Source organism: Homarus americanus, unplaced genomic scaffold, assembly GCF_018991925.1.
Source record: "Homarus americanus isolate GMGI-L3 unplaced genomic scaffold, GMGI_Hamer_2.0 scaffold10478, whole genome shotgun sequence".
Taxonomy (NCBI): Eukaryota; Metazoa; Arthropoda; class Malacostraca; order Decapoda; family Nephropidae; genus Homarus; species Homarus americanus.
In genome coordinates this window covers 87650-93830 of record NW_024742485.1, presented here as the reverse complement: position 1 = coordinate 93830, position 6181 = coordinate 87650, and the positions used below count along the sequence as shown (strand labels likewise).

The window sequence follows — 6181 nt, the reverse complement described above, 5'->3', positions numbered from 1 at the left end:
ATTCATTTACATGAAGTAAATCTAAAGGAAAATTTTGATATATATATATATATATATATATATATATATATATATATATATATATAAAGCGGTTTTCGCTAAATATTCATTTTCTACCATAGTATACCCATAAAAGATACATAAATCGTTTTCCTTATGGACGCCTGGCCACTAGATGGCGGGCCATCAAGTGAGGTTCTGTATGGGAGACGCTCTTCCTCCTTGGTCTGCCTGTAACAGTCTGTGATGTCACTACACGGCAGCAGGAGCAACAGGCATGCCGAGCACTCGCTCAGGTTTGGGATGTTAATCACAAATTACAAACAGGGCTGACATTAATTTCCACCATTTTCCCAATGATAAAGAACTGAGAAGTTGATGAATTCACTTGTGTGAGAGGAAAGACTTTATAAATGCTGAAAATGGTCATTTATGCAGCTTGCATTTTGAGACCAGTGCGTCTGAGGAGAACTTCAAATATAAACTGATTGGACTACCAGCACCAAGAACACTTGTAAGGATTACCAACATCACAACTGCCATGTTCTAAAGGTAAGCCTATATTATTTCAGGTAAAGGTGAAGGAGACAGTTACCACCAGAAATGGTAAATTTGCATCTTAACCAACATGGCTCTCAGGTTGAGCAGTGTGTTTTACCGATGGTGTACACAAATTTAAGAGACTTTTCTTCAATGTCGTTTCTCTCGCAAGTGATTTAAATATACCATTATGTAACCTAACTTAACCTTAGTCCCCAACTTCCTTATAGTAAATATGATATTTTGTTTGGGTGAATTTATAGTAAAGCACCGGTCTTTCTCTCATTGTTATTAATATATATTTCGTAATGTTTTGACAATTCTAAGATAGTTTTACACTGGAAATTAAGGATAACCAAGATATTAATTTTTCAATATTATTAGTTTTATTCAGTCTAGTGTTGCCATGTGGTTTTTTTTTTGCGGAGAATTGAATTGAATCAGTTTATTTAGCCAGAAAAACACAGATACAGAGTGGATAATAATAACAATATTACCATGGCTGACACCCCCCTTACGCAGTGCTCCTTACCTCCGTCTTCGCTTCTTGCACGTCTACAGCACATGTGCAGGGGGGTGGTATAGGAGTTTCTTTTTGGCTATAGCGATACGAGACTTATTATTGGGCTAGAGGTTTTTTTGTCTTAGCCAGTGCGTCGGGAGAGGAGATTTAAATTTTCAGTACCAGATATAGCTGAGGTGGAAGAGCTGTGCTGTCATTGTGATAGAGATTATTTTGTCAATTCCGAGTTTCATCAGAAAAATAGTGAGGCAATTTCTCTTTTTAGAAAACACAGTGTATTGCCGAACAACTTTATTTGTTCAAAGTGTAATAATCGGTGTACACTGCATGATGAACAACACATTTGGCGGTGTCTCCACAGTTTTCTTCAGCCGAACAGTAAGAAACGAAAGAGGTGCAACTTGGTTAGGTTAGGTCAGGTCGGGTCAGGTCAGGTCAGATCAGATCAGGTGTGGTTTGGTTGATTGGTTAGTATTTTATGCAATTTACAAATAAAATAATCCAACTTTTTCCCTTATTATTTGGGGGGTTGTATCTCAAACACTAGTGATTTCCGGCAGAAATGAAGATCATATTCGTTCGAAACTCATCAAATAACATAGGTAAAACATATTTTTTATATCCAAAGAAATAATGCTTCTTTTCTACAAATTTACCTTTGTTTGTTACAGATGTTACAACAAAAGTTTGGGGAAAATAAACTGCACCACCACAACTGAAAATGACCAACTGCGGCATGGAACAAGAGATGCCACCACCATGGCACTATCACCACTACCACCACCACCTATGGCAAGGTAAACTAAGGGGACAACTCTCATACCCTGTGAACAAGTTGTTGTAACTGTGCTCCTGTCTGTCTTCCTTTTTATCTTCCTGTCTATCTAACTGCTTATGTATATTTATGTTTCTGTCTTTCTGTATGTGCTTTTCAGTATATCTGTCCATTAACTGCCAGGATTTATGTATCAATACCTATCTCAGTCAATCTATCTACCTGTTTTATCTATATCTGTCAGTATCTACTGTGTCTATCTATGAGCCAATTTGTCTATATTATCTGTCTATCTGTCTAAACTACTGTATTTCCCACAGTATTAAATGTACAACTAATTTAGCTGGGAATACTAAGGCAAAAATTACCGAGTCTAGCATGCAAAGTTTACAGTCCCAAGAAAGTTCACGTGAACCATACTTTCATAAGACAAACAACTACTGTACTGAATGACTATTAATTCATGTACATATTTTAATCATAAACAGTTGTGTATATTTAGTATTTTTTCTTTGTTACAGGTGATTTAAAACTAGACCTTGGGAAATTGAACTGCACCATTACACTTGAAAATGATAATTGAAGACTGGGACAAAGAGTTGCTATTGTAGAGCTTCATTCCAATGGCCACTCTGTAAAACCACCACCTTCACAACCATCATGGTGCCATCATCACTACTAGCACCTCTACATATGGCAAGGTAAACTATAGGAGCAGCTCTCATACCCTGTAGAGGAAATCTTTGTGCTTGTCACACTGTGGACAATAATTTATGTTGTAACTGTGCTCCTGTTAGTCATTTGTCTTTCTGTCTGCCTTTATGTGCCTTTTAGTATATCTATCAATTTTTCTATCCATTATCTTCCGGTGTATATCTATCAATACCTATCTCAGTCTGTTTGATCTATATATGTCAATCTATCTATCATCACAAGTGTTTGCCAGCTTGTCAATTTATATACAATGTCTGTCTATCCATATGGATTATGTACCATATGTCAGGATCTATTTATTTTTATATTTTTATCTCTCTTTCTTTGTTTATGTATCATTCAACCTATCAATGTCTACCTATCTATCTGTCTTAATTATTGTATTTCCCACCATATTAATTGTACCACTAGTTTAGCTGGGAATATTTTGGAAAAAATTGCTCGAGTTTCTCAAGCATGCAAGCTTTACAGCCCCAAGAAAGTTCACGTAAACCAAACTGCATAAAACAAACAACTACTGAACTGGACAACTATTAATTCGTGGACATATTTTTCATCATAAACTGTTGTATTATGTTAAATGTTTTTTTGTTACAGGCGAGTTAAAGACCAAAGCTTGGGAAACTAACAACTTGAGGATGGAGACTCTGCTGTTACAGGTGTGTCTTTCTGTATGCTGTATCTATCCATATCTCAATTTGACTATGTATGTCCAACTATATTTATCTATATCGGTATATCTTTTTATCAGTCAATTTGTCTATTTGTCATCTATCATCTGTCAGACTATCTATTTATTTATACTATAAGTATATACCTTATCTATTTCTATGCTATCTGTAAGAAAGGTGTTAGCAACAATGTGCAGTGAGTGTGAAAAGTGGGTATACAAAAGGTGCAGTGCTGTGGAATGGACAGCAGACTGCAGGCTGTTGCTGACTGTAAATGTTCTGTATATGCAGATAAATATGTGGCCTTAGCAAGGCTGGAGAAACTCAATATTGAGGATGCGTCCTGGGACTGTGTCAATGAGTTCTGCCTGGATGACATGATCAGTGCTGGAGGGGGTGCTGAAGATATCCCAGTTGCAAGAGTCAGAAATGACTGGAGTAGTTTAGGGAGTTGCTGCCTTTATTGTCAGCAAGAGAACTTTCCCTTTACATGAAAGGAAGAATGTATACAACTGATGTGAGAAGTGTATGTATTATATATCAGTGAAAAATGAGCAGCTCAAGAGGATGACTTATGCAGTCTTGAATAATCTAAAATGGGAATGGTGAGGTGGATGTGCAATGTGACACTAAAAGATAAGACTCCCTATTCAGAGTTAAGAGTCAGCTGGGTATTGAGAGTATTGGTGGTGTTTTGCAGAGTTAGGCTGAGATTTTTCAGGCATGTGGAGAGAATGGATGAGACCAGTTGGGTCAAGAGGTGCATGAGTCTAAACATATAGGGGAGGGGCGCCAGAGGTAGGCCAAAAATTACTTTTTATAAATCCACTTCGTCGCCAATGGATAATGACCAAGATGGTAAATTTACATAGGAAATTATCATAAATCTGCAATCACCCCGGTCGTCTGTTTGTTTGCAACTGATCCGATCGATCTGGGTGTACTCACGTCCACAAAAAAAACAACGTAATATTACACCATGATGCTTTAACAAAGTTGCTTTAATTGGTACCAGTTATCAAAACAAGTACATTCTGTTTAAAATGGCTGAGGGTCTGTCCCCCGACTAGGAAGTTAGGTAAGGTTAGGTAGGATTCTTTGGTTGGTTAGGTCAGGTTTTATGGAGGGGGGTGATAACTCAAAAATTACACATTTCTAACGGAAATAAACATCTAGTTCGAAAGAATCCCACCTAATACACTGGGGAAAACCTAGATTTCTGGTCAAAAACTAATTGGTAATGAAGCTAGAATTTTACCCACTCTCACAAGTGCATGTTTAACTGAGTATGTGTCATTCTCCTGCTAGTTATTGTTAGTGATTCCATCTTTTGAAAACTCTTAAATTTCTTAAATTTGGCAACAGTAGCTTGTAATGTGTAAAGGTGTCCCAGGATCTACACCACTGGCCTTGCTGCAACTAATATCATATGTATTCCCATCAACACGTAAGGTAATACAATATATTACATAAGTAATGGTGCTAAAGGTAGTTTGTGTAGCATGGAAAGCCTTGGCTTCGGCTTCATGATTTTTTGAATGGTTGACCTCGGCTTTCTGACTTTTCAATGGCTTCATTCCAAATTCTGATTTGAGTTTACTGTACGCAATTTGACTTCATACAATAACGAATTCACATTTATCTGGATTAATCTCTCTGTTTAATACAAAAAAATGAAAAACATTTAATATATAAGGCTGATGGACCTGATGTAGTTTTAAATTCCGCCTTGTTGTCGTGTTTGTTTGTTTACACAATATATAAATCACTTACTAGTACAATATCGTATTACAGTATGTAGGATGCGCCAAGTTTGGTCTTAAATGACCGGACACTCGGTGCCGCCACAATACTCTGGCAGGTTATTCCAAGACTTTTGGTTTCGAACTGGCTCCATCCTCAATGTTCCTGTAATGTAAAGGCGACAGCACACTGGCCACTTTTCTTCCCAATCTTGAAATCTTTAGATTGAGTTTGTGACGTATACCAGTGGAGAGACTATCAGGTAATTTTAGATAAGATAATTATATATGATTTACTAGGTACAGTAGTGCCTATTTAGGTCTTCTTAAACTTCTTGTTTTTTATTCATGAGAAATATTGCTTTATTCTTTATAGTGATTCAGGAGTCATGTTTTTGTTAATAAAGGCCACCCAACATTCCTATTATAAAAGTTGGCTCCACAGTCCTGATGACCCTTAAGTAAAGTTAGGTTCCCATCCGAAGTTAGGTGAACTTATGGTGCCCGGACGTGGACCAGTGTATCTGGGTACAGGAGATGTGCTGCAGCCAAGCTTCATTTGCATGCTCAAAATGTAATTGCACCATCAGCTTTTATAGCCATTTGAAAATTACAATATCTAAGGTCTCTTGTTGACTTATTCGTGCTTTTTTCTGCTCATTTTTTTTGTCTTGTCTCATTCGTAAAACTTGTGTACTGTATACTGGAACTATATGATGTTCACGGATAATTTTAGTAATGAATGACAAGATTAACATTTCAAAACACAGTAATAAATTAAGATGGAGTGTCTGTTTTATGTAGATTTAATATTTCTGATTAGTCCCACACTCGAACCAAAGGACCTCACAGGATATAACCATATGATAGCTTTGTTGGGCTATCCCAGGTCGAGTTGATATACTGTTTACTTTAGTTTGTATACCTGCACTGTCTCTGCACAATGTATATTTGTCAGTTTATACCTGCACTCTCTATACACACACCAATTTATCATTAAGCGTTTAAATACCTGTATAGGACTCTTCTGGTGGTTATGATTAATGTATACCTTATACATTACTGGTGAAATGATGGGGTCGAAGTACTAAAGCTACAAATGATTTCAATGATTCTAACTATATCCATATATCATATTTTACTGTCATGATTAATATTCTACATTTTGGTACATAACAACAAATACTATGATCGAAGTTTATGAAAATAATAAATA

At 36.5% G+C, this 6181-nt stretch overlaps 1 protein-coding gene across 2 annotated transcripts in view; it reads left to right on the top strand.

Moving 5' to 3' along the window:
- The first annotated feature begins 207 nt into the window (after positions 1–207).
- Positions 208–6181, top strand: part of LOC121876930 — a 43809-nt gene continuing 37835 nt past the window's right edge. Inside the window, exons 1-4 of one of the 2 annotated variants that reach the window (XM_042382498.1) lie at positions 208–552; positions 1735–1860; positions 2360–2539; positions 3150–3211. The gene's annotated coding sequence lies outside the window, so the exon portion shown is untranslated. The remainder of the gene's footprint in view (positions 553–1734; positions 1861–2359; positions 2540–3149; positions 3212–6181) is intronic. The other variant, XM_042382499.1, reaches the window with a different exon arrangement.